The following is a 9,450-nucleotide window of genomic DNA, read 5'->3' on the forward strand; positions in this document are numbered from 1 at the left end:
ACAGATCAGCTGTTCGTAGCGAAAAAGAAAAAGGTGAGATAATCTATTAGTTTCCTTGATATGAAATGATTTAATTATAAACCAAAATTCCAAACAGTTTCATAAAAATTCCAAATAGTTTCGGAAAACTATATTTTAAAAAATCAAGAACATTTTGTGAATAATTTACAATTTTTTATTCGTTTATTGACATTACTAACAATTTGAAGTAAACCAATCAGGTCAAAATAATGGCGAGTAATAATTTAGTAAGCACTTTCAGAATTTACAAAGTAAAGCATTTCTTTATGTGCAACAGGGATATGAAACCAGTTTCCCTTAGAAAATCTTCATGAAGACATCCTTCCCTATTAGGTATATAAGTCCTCGAGTTGCTTTGCCTTAATCGATTAACGTAACATAAGCACCATAAAATAACATTTATGCCTAAATTTGTGTGGGACAGAATATATTATCTATTTGAAAATACAAAAAACGTTCATAGCTTACATGCATATTTTATCCCGATGTCAGTCTTTAGCATTTATTTTTCAAAATTCTTTAAGTGCAACTTTATACTAGGGTTTTAGAACACTTTTCACATCATTTAAATGTTAAAACCAAAATGCCTGAGTTTAAAAAAGCATTCTTACATCAGAGTATTAACAATATGCGCTTTAAGAAAATATCCTAAGCGTAATTAAGTAATTTTGATATTAAATTATTTGTAGAATAAACGTTTTGAATATTTCAGCCATTTTTACTCTCATTATGTTGTAAACAAGGTGGAAAAGCAAAAGAAAAAAAGCTGATGTGTATACCACATGACTTGTACGAATTATTAGACTGTACGCATTTTTCCTGCATTTCATTTAAACTTATATTTCCTCGAATTTTATTAGAGATATATTCTGCATTCAGTTAATTCAGTTCTGACTTCGCGGCAAGGCAAAAATACATAAAAAACTCAAAATAGTTTCATTAAAAAGTGAAAGATATAGAAAAACATAAAACATCAAATACAGTTAAAACAATTTTTACATTTCTAGGCAAAAACAGTCAATTCGGCCAGCAGGCAAGAAGGCAGATTTTTTTCGGTGCACAAAACTAAGTTTCCTTTTGGCCCCACTCGGCAAATAGACACTAGAGGTCCAGAAGGACTTAATTCACTATTCTGCTAAGTTTCAAATGTTAACAAATACGGCTGGCATAGTAAAACAAAATTTAGGCTTAGCTGCACATAAACAACTTTTAAATTGTTAATAATTCTACAACTATTGCATGCAGATTAACTAAAGGCATAAAAACCTTAACCGGAAGATAAAGAAGAAATCTGAAAGCTTTCAGATTTTATAATATGCCCAAAGCGGTGTTTTTTTCATTTACATACACATAACGCGTTTGGCTAATGTTCCTCCATCTTTAGAATTTCCGATAGATAGTCTCGCGCACTAGAGATAAAAAAGTTTTTACCATACATTGTTGACGTTGTTCGCTTTGAAATCCTTGAATTTATTAATCAAAAATTTGTTAAATATTTACAAAATTTGAAACACACAATAAAATGTTTAAAAATAGCATATCTTTAGAATTTCCAATAGACAGTCTCGCGCACTGGATATAAAATCGCTGAGTTTATTAATTACAAAACCCATTAAAAGTTTATAAAGTATGAAACAGATAATAAACCAAATTCGAAATTCAAAATTCGGGCGTCCAGGTGCCGATGCTCGGGTGGAGGATTACGTTATTGAGAATCTGATGGCCATTAGCTTCCTTATAAGAAAACTGAATAAGTCTGGATTCTGACAGTTTTTAGGAAAATATATAGGCCAAATGGTACCTGACGAATCTACGCTGCGGAAAAATTATATAGGCAGTTGTTTTTCGGAAGCAATGGGGAAAATTAGGGACCCTTAATTAAGGAAACTGCTGGGGGCGGGAATTAGGAAAAGAGAAAAGCATATTTTTTTCTACTGATAAAATGAATAATGCTGATGATTATCACGTATGCATCACGGCATCACGTATGCACTCTCGATCCAGGTGCGGTTGGGAAAGTATTTATACTTAATATCTACGAACTGGAGAAAATGAAACGCACTCCAATTTCTTCGTTGTTTAAAAAGTCACTAAGTATTTTATGGCAAAATTGGATAACTCAATAACGTGTTGCTTTTTTAAGTGATGCTGCGCCATACATAGTAAAGCAGAATAATTAATAAAGGGATTTTATCTTAAGCTGAATGTCACTTGTCTTGCTCACGCGTTGCTTTGTCTCGCCGAAGAGATCCATAGAAATTACCTCGATACTCACAAGCTCGTACCTAACGTAAAGAAAATGTTCTTAAAAGCATCATTTCCTGTACAGTGTTTCAAATCTCAAGCTTTTAATCTAGCTTTGATTCCGAAGTCTGTTACAATACGTTCGGGAGCATAGTTCAAATTTGCATGTACCACAGGGAAATTTTCAAACCGTGAAGTCAGCTTTTATTCAAATTGCACAGAATGTTTTCTCCACAGACAAAATTGAAGGAAATCTTGCGTAGATTAGATCCAATTTTAGGATCTTAATTTCGCCTATTAAATTCTTACTCGAGAAAAATAGAAAAAGGCCAAAGGCAAAGTTTCAAATATTGCGTTTGTTGAATTCGCCACTGTTTCGACAACAGATCTTTCAATTGAAACACTTAGTGATTCAGTAGAACTGTAATATATTTGTGCAAAGTTGAAAATTCGGAGAAAATAAAATGCACATAACAGGTATGCGTAATTGTGTGAATTTTAGTCCATTTATCAATGTTCGTCAATGGTGCCTTTTTCTTTCTATTCTTATATTTTATTTTAGGTGGACGTTTTTATTTTTGAAGACATTTTTTTCATCTTAAAGGCCATTTTTGGTGGACTTTTAGGTCATTAAAATCCAACCCCTGTTATTATAACAACAATTCTTGCTTTAGTTTGGCGATATGTGATAAACCACACTGTCAGGATAAGCATTAAATTCCCCAACAATTAAATTTCCTAACAAATAATCATTAAAAATCTACCAACGAATTATGACTGATAGTTGCAAACCTGACCTGAAAGCTGAACTCATGGAGAATCCGAGCAATTGTAACTTATAGCAAGGGGGAAGGATGATTCCTTTGTTGATATTAACAAAGGAATATGCCTTCTTTGGCTGAAAGACGAAACATTTTTTAAAGCTGTATCAATAACCGTGAGAGAAAATCCTCTGTTCAAATAACTAAGCTGATGAGAAACGGATTTTAAGGAATTGAGCGCATTAAAAAGCAAAGATTCTGAAAAATACACCTGACAGCTCGACATACATAAAAGTAAACAAAAAAATGAAGTCTCTTTTTTGTTTGTTTGTTTGTTTTGTTTTGTTTTGTTGAGCAGGGGGACAGAATGTAGCATAATCAGGTTAATAAACAAAAAAGGTTTACGGTATTGTAATTAAAATAATAGTATTTAAAATAATAGTATAATTTATAGTATTGTAATTAAATTCACAGATTATCGAAAATTCAAAAATAATTAGAATGTCATGGAAAATAAATGAATTATCAGATTCAGCTTCAAAAGTTAATTGGATGGATGGATGAATTGAATGAAAAAAAGATAAAATCTTAGTTAAATCTGTTTTATTACCATTAAACAGTGTGAAAGTGCCCTCAACGTAGCAAATCGAGAGCGGAAATAATAGATTTTCAAATATTTTGATATCAAAATAGTTCATGTAAATGACAAGAAGTAGTGGACTGAGAGATTTATTCAGATCTAGTTCTTCAGCTTGGCGACAATAATTATTTTGTAAAACGAAGTGGATCTGACTCAAACTTCACTGACAGAATTTAACCCCCTTATTTCAATATATGTGAAATGTAATTCTTGAAGTTCGATTAAAAGACATTTTAATGCTCAACATTAGAAAAAGGTAATAAACCATAAGTGAGTACTGAAGAGAGACATTTTTAAGTTTATCACCATCTTCAAAAGAATTTTACCAGTGCGAATATACTTAGAAAGTTATGAGGAATACTTAGATACATGTGGATAAAGAATATGATGATGTTTCTAAGTTAAAAGCTGAAAGCCTTCGTAGAAGATTTTCTAAGGAAAACTGGCTCGTATACACGTTTCCACATGGGAAAAACCACAAAAGCTCCTATGCAGCCAACCCGTTCTCCGGAAATATAACTCCGGATCGAACTACCATTGTTCAGTATCTTTACTGTTTCTAAAATTTAAAAAATAAATAAATAAAATTACACCATATATACTTTAAGTATTCTTGTATCAAAAAAGAAGCGAAGGAAGTTGAAAATATTTTGGTTACTTCTGTTGCTTATTTACTTACTACATGATTCAGAAGTATTTTTAAAATCGTAATTAATAAACGACTCTTTTTCTATTATGTGTGAAACTCTGAGAAAAGAAACTGTCTGAAAGAAAACTCTGAGAAAGTCTGAAAGAAAACTCTGAGATGAAATTTCATTGTTATGTAGCAAGCATTTTAAAAGATCATGGAATTGGCATAAAGAATTTCTTGCGTTACTTCTTTAACACGGAGCCTTGAATTATGCATTTGATCTTGATCGATTACCACATGTGGAAGATTTCTTTCTTGCTCTGTCATAAATTCTCTCTGCTTTTCTATTTGCTTCTTCCCACTCAGCCACAGGTTGTCACAAATGGAATTTTGTTCCCTTTGCAGCTATATTTATTCAAGTGACACATGCACTGTTCGAGACTCTCGTATGTTATTCTTTTCCTTTCTAAGTGTAAAGATTTTCTACAAGACGTGACTTACAATTTGAAATTTTGGTGAGAGAATATACACTTTCTTTCAGTGGAGGATTGGATATGTCTTATATTTTGCTAGACTGCTTTACGTTTGCTTTATCTAGATGGCAAAAGATATCCTTTCTAAAAGTGCTTTGTACCTACATAGAGTTTCTTTTCGCAACTAGCATATTGTTCCATAAGTGGCAGCTGACGTTTAGTATGAATAAAATTATAACAGTGAAATTACTTTTATATTCAGGTTTAAATTCATTTAAAGTATATGCATAAACTATAAAGGATATTTATACATTAATTTATTTTACATTCTTTGAAACAGAATCATTAATTTATTTACCTGTGAAAAATAATTCTAACTATATCATAAACATTGTTAAAAAGGGAGGGTTTGTGATAATATTAAAATAACAGTAGAATTCCATTGAAAGTTTAGTAATTTTATTTCTTGCCAATTTAATTTTCTCTATTAAGAGATTATTAAAGAGGAGTTTGAGAGTGTGTCGCCAATTATCAACATAAATTGTTTCACTTTATAATATGATCTCCGAAGGCAGCCATTAAAATTCGAAATTTCTTGCATCCTACATGACACTAAGTAAAGCAAAAACTCAAATTATTTAACTAACTAATCTCCTAAAATTAAAGAATTCAACAACTTAATGATTAACTTTTCGAAAAATGTAATATTTTATGCATTATTTAGTAGCGTTTTAATGTCTAAATTTCTGAGTTACATGCAATCTCAGAAATAACTACGCGTTCAAATTAGTAATTAAAACTATGTTTCAATCTTCTTTTTGAAAACAAAGCAATTTTGGTTAATTTAATTAATTAATTAATTTTATTAAACAGTATAATTTGATTCATTAATTTTTTTTTAATATTGTGATATTCTTGGTGGATACTGTTGTGTTATGTGTTACGTTGGTATATTGTGCATTTTTTGCTTTAAAAGTAATTGAATTATACTGTTCTTATGCTCTGATCAAAATTTTTATGACTTTAGTTAATGTGCATGCAATAGTTGTACAATTAACAACAATTTAAAAGTGACACTAATTTGAACAAGACAGTTGTTGTTTTTGTTTGAAGCCTTTAGTAGAATAGTGAATTAAGTCAGTTATGCGCTAAGTTCAGTGTCTTTTTGGCCAATGGGGCCAAAATTTAACTTTCAATTTTGTGCGCCGAAAATTTTGTCTTTCTGGCCGCTGGTCGAATTGCTTATTTTGGCGTAAAAACTTTGATTTTAACTGTAAAATTTTTTAACTGTTTCTAACTGCATTTGTGTTTTAGGTTTTTCTGTATTTTACAAATTTAATGAAGATGTTTTGAACTTTAATGTACTTTTGCCGTGCTTGCGAAGTGAGAACTGAATTGATTGAATGAGTATCTCTAATGAAATTCGAGGAAATACGTTTAAATGAAGTGCATCAAAAAATTTGTATAATTTAATAGGCCGTATATGGAAGTCATGCGGCATCCACATAAGATATTTTTAAATGCTGCAATACTGTACTTCTAGAAAAATTCCAAGTACTAAGTAATTCTTTCACGCTCCCTAGTTTACCACTCACGCAACTGTGTAATTGAACATTAAAAGTACATGATATTTATTAATGAAATAAATTTTGGAGATGTACAAGAATATAAATTTCACAATTTATGAAAAGGAAAAAGATAGAAACAAATACTTAAAGTGAACAAATTAGGTTTTAAGTAGTATTCGATATCATTTGATATGATTATATACTGAAGACTTGAAAATGTTTAAAAAAATCGCACTTCTTTTTCTGTAATATGCGTCTTTACTTTATTCTTTTCGGCATAGTTAGATTGTTCCGATGATGGTTGAGTAAAACCATCGAAATTAGTCCTGTGAAAATTTGCAAATATAACGCTGATTTTTGTTGTTTTATTTTTAAATTAATAGGTAGATTTCTCAAGAAATTTTACTTCTAAAAAACGAGAGAAACCTGTATAAATGTTTCAGATTTAATTTTGTAAAGATCTGATTATTCTCATCAACACTAAGAGATTTAAGAAAAGATTACGTGGAAAAAAATCAGAGTTTTGCTTAGGAATATGGGAACTTGCCAATGGCAAGTGATGCGACAGCAAATCCTGTTTTTTGTCGTCCTGTGCTGCCATCTGTTATCGAAATGGGAAAATTGTAGACGAGTAAAACAAGGTTATGTTTTATGAAATGGTTTTTAATCGAACAGAATTTATTTTAAAAGAAATTTTACGCATATTTGTTTTAAGAGAAAAATTATTTTATGTTTTTATGCAGTATTTTAAATATTTTTACAGTTTGCTTTTATTTTCAAGAATTAATCTGCGTTCAAATTAGTTATAAACTTCGAGCATCGAAAGTCCTTTAAAAGTACATTTGTATTGAGTATGTTAAAGACTTAATTCAAACTTGTATTTCAAATAATGTAGCAATTGATTTGCTTCTTGAGCTTAAGCTATAATTTGTAACATCAATACGTTAGGCTCGAAAATATCGTATATACTTTTACAAGGATTGCATTCAAATGAACATAAGCTGTAAGAAGAGCACGTAATTGCTTATATTCATAAAATCTATACTAAAGAATCTTTGTCTATACCGTGTGGAGTCAACGAGGTAGAAGATCAACATCGCACAGCATCTACATGACATAGAATCAATCCCGGCAGAGGATCTATACTAGCATACCCCTGAAAATTAGTGACATGCATACCATCGTCATGATAAAAACGAATTTTTGATATTGATAATAAATAAGAGAAATAAAATGCACATTTATAACTTCCACAGATTCGTCACAGGCATACACTAACTAAATTGTGAACTCCTGCCTCATTCTTTGAAGAATATACTGCAGGGATCGTAGGCATGCACGATCAACTTTGCACACAATCAATATCGGCATGCAATCAACGTTGCTGTATCATAGACAGAACTTATAATTAAGAAATATGCGCATTGAGAAGGGGTAAAACCTTGATTCAGTCATGACTCTTTAAGATTATACCGTTAGGACTGACACTGTAATAGAATCGTAACCACTTTTAAACTGCCGCATCCATCCTTGTTCCGGCAAAAAAAAAAGGCTTTAAAAAAAAAAAAAAAACATGTTTAATGACTGAACTCTTAGCTTTATTACATTATTAAAAAAAATCTAATGTGGATACCAAAATTATTGTTTTTTTAATTTGATATTGACAAATCATTAATATCTTCTTCAATTAAAACACTTCTGTAATTGGAAGTATATGATTATGGCCAAAGGTCGAGAAAATAGAAGCCGGATAAGGGAATGTGTATATAGCAGTACGTTCGGTACTATCGATTGCAATAAAAACGGAAGTTGTTATAGCTAGATGTTATAGCAGATAACTAGATATTATAGCAATGCGTGATACATACATACGTACAGACGTCACGAAAAAAGTCCATTTTGCAATTCTTTTGGATAAACAGAGTGCTTTATTCTGTCCGTACGTACAGACATTACGCAAAATAATCGTCCGATGGATTCGGAAATGATCAAAATGGATATTTCCGATGAAATAGGATACCCGAAATTTTTCGCGATTCAGTATTTTCTCTTCTTCGTACAAGGAATTAAAAAATAAAGCTCAGCGCAGAGTCGAATTTTTCCTTAACGAATACTAACGGAACCAAGATTTTAGTTCATTTTGGCAAACTTCTTACTAAATGGAAGCGCATTGTTATCCTGCTTCATAGGTCCGGATATTCAGGAACTGACCATTAATGACAAATATCTGTTAAAATGAAGTGTCTGTAACGAAGATTTGACTGTATATGTTACTAAAGAAGGTAATTTGATTTCGTTTTTATATATATGTTCTATATGTACGTTTCTATACGTATTATTACTTTTCATATTTGAAATTAAAGTGACCTTACGTATTAAATATTAATGCCTATGGCCCATATCTTTTAATGTTTGGATGTCGTATTCAAAGAAAGGTTTCCGATATGCATATTTCCAATAATAATAATAATCAGTGATTAAAAAAAATGTTTAAGTTTTTTTTTTTTTTTTTTTTTTTTTTTTTTTTAAGCTCAGTCTTCACAAAACGAAAGTCTAATCTCGAATCTCCTTGCACAGACACTCTCCGTTAATGCCCAATTTTTGGATCTCAGGAGTCTCGAATACAATGAATTAATGCATCACCCTTTAATAAAACCTGTCTTAAAATGACGTAAATGCTTGGTCCCATGTATGTCCGCTAACGGGTGGCTCAATTGTTTTTCATACTTCTTAAGGGAACTTAGTTGACAAAACCCAGAAGAAAAAAACATAGTGGAGAGATTACTTGAATTTTCAATTCAGTAGAAATAGTAGCTATATGATCTAGTTCTGCTAAAAATTTCTGTATTTTTAAGCATTTGATGTAAATGTTTTCCCGAATAGAAATTTCATGTGCTATAATTTGACGGTAAATTTATTCTTAATGGGCTTTAAATATTTTTACGTTAAAAAATTCCCTCCGTCACTAGAAAAGTTTTGCATTCAAAGAACATAATTATTACAAAAATGCGAATGAAAAAAAATAATGTTTTAATCTCTCCTGTCTTTAATTCTTCAAAAACTTGAATGTAATCATAATTAGTTAATCTATAAATTCTCTATATTTTAAAAA

The sequence above is a fragment of the Stegodyphus dumicola genome, chromosome 5 (assembly GCF_044657685.1).
Source record: "Stegodyphus dumicola isolate Sdum_Otavi_A_Nest chromosome 5, ASM4465768v1".
Classification (NCBI taxonomy): Eukaryota; Metazoa; Arthropoda; class Arachnida; order Araneae; family Eresidae; genus Stegodyphus; species Stegodyphus dumicola.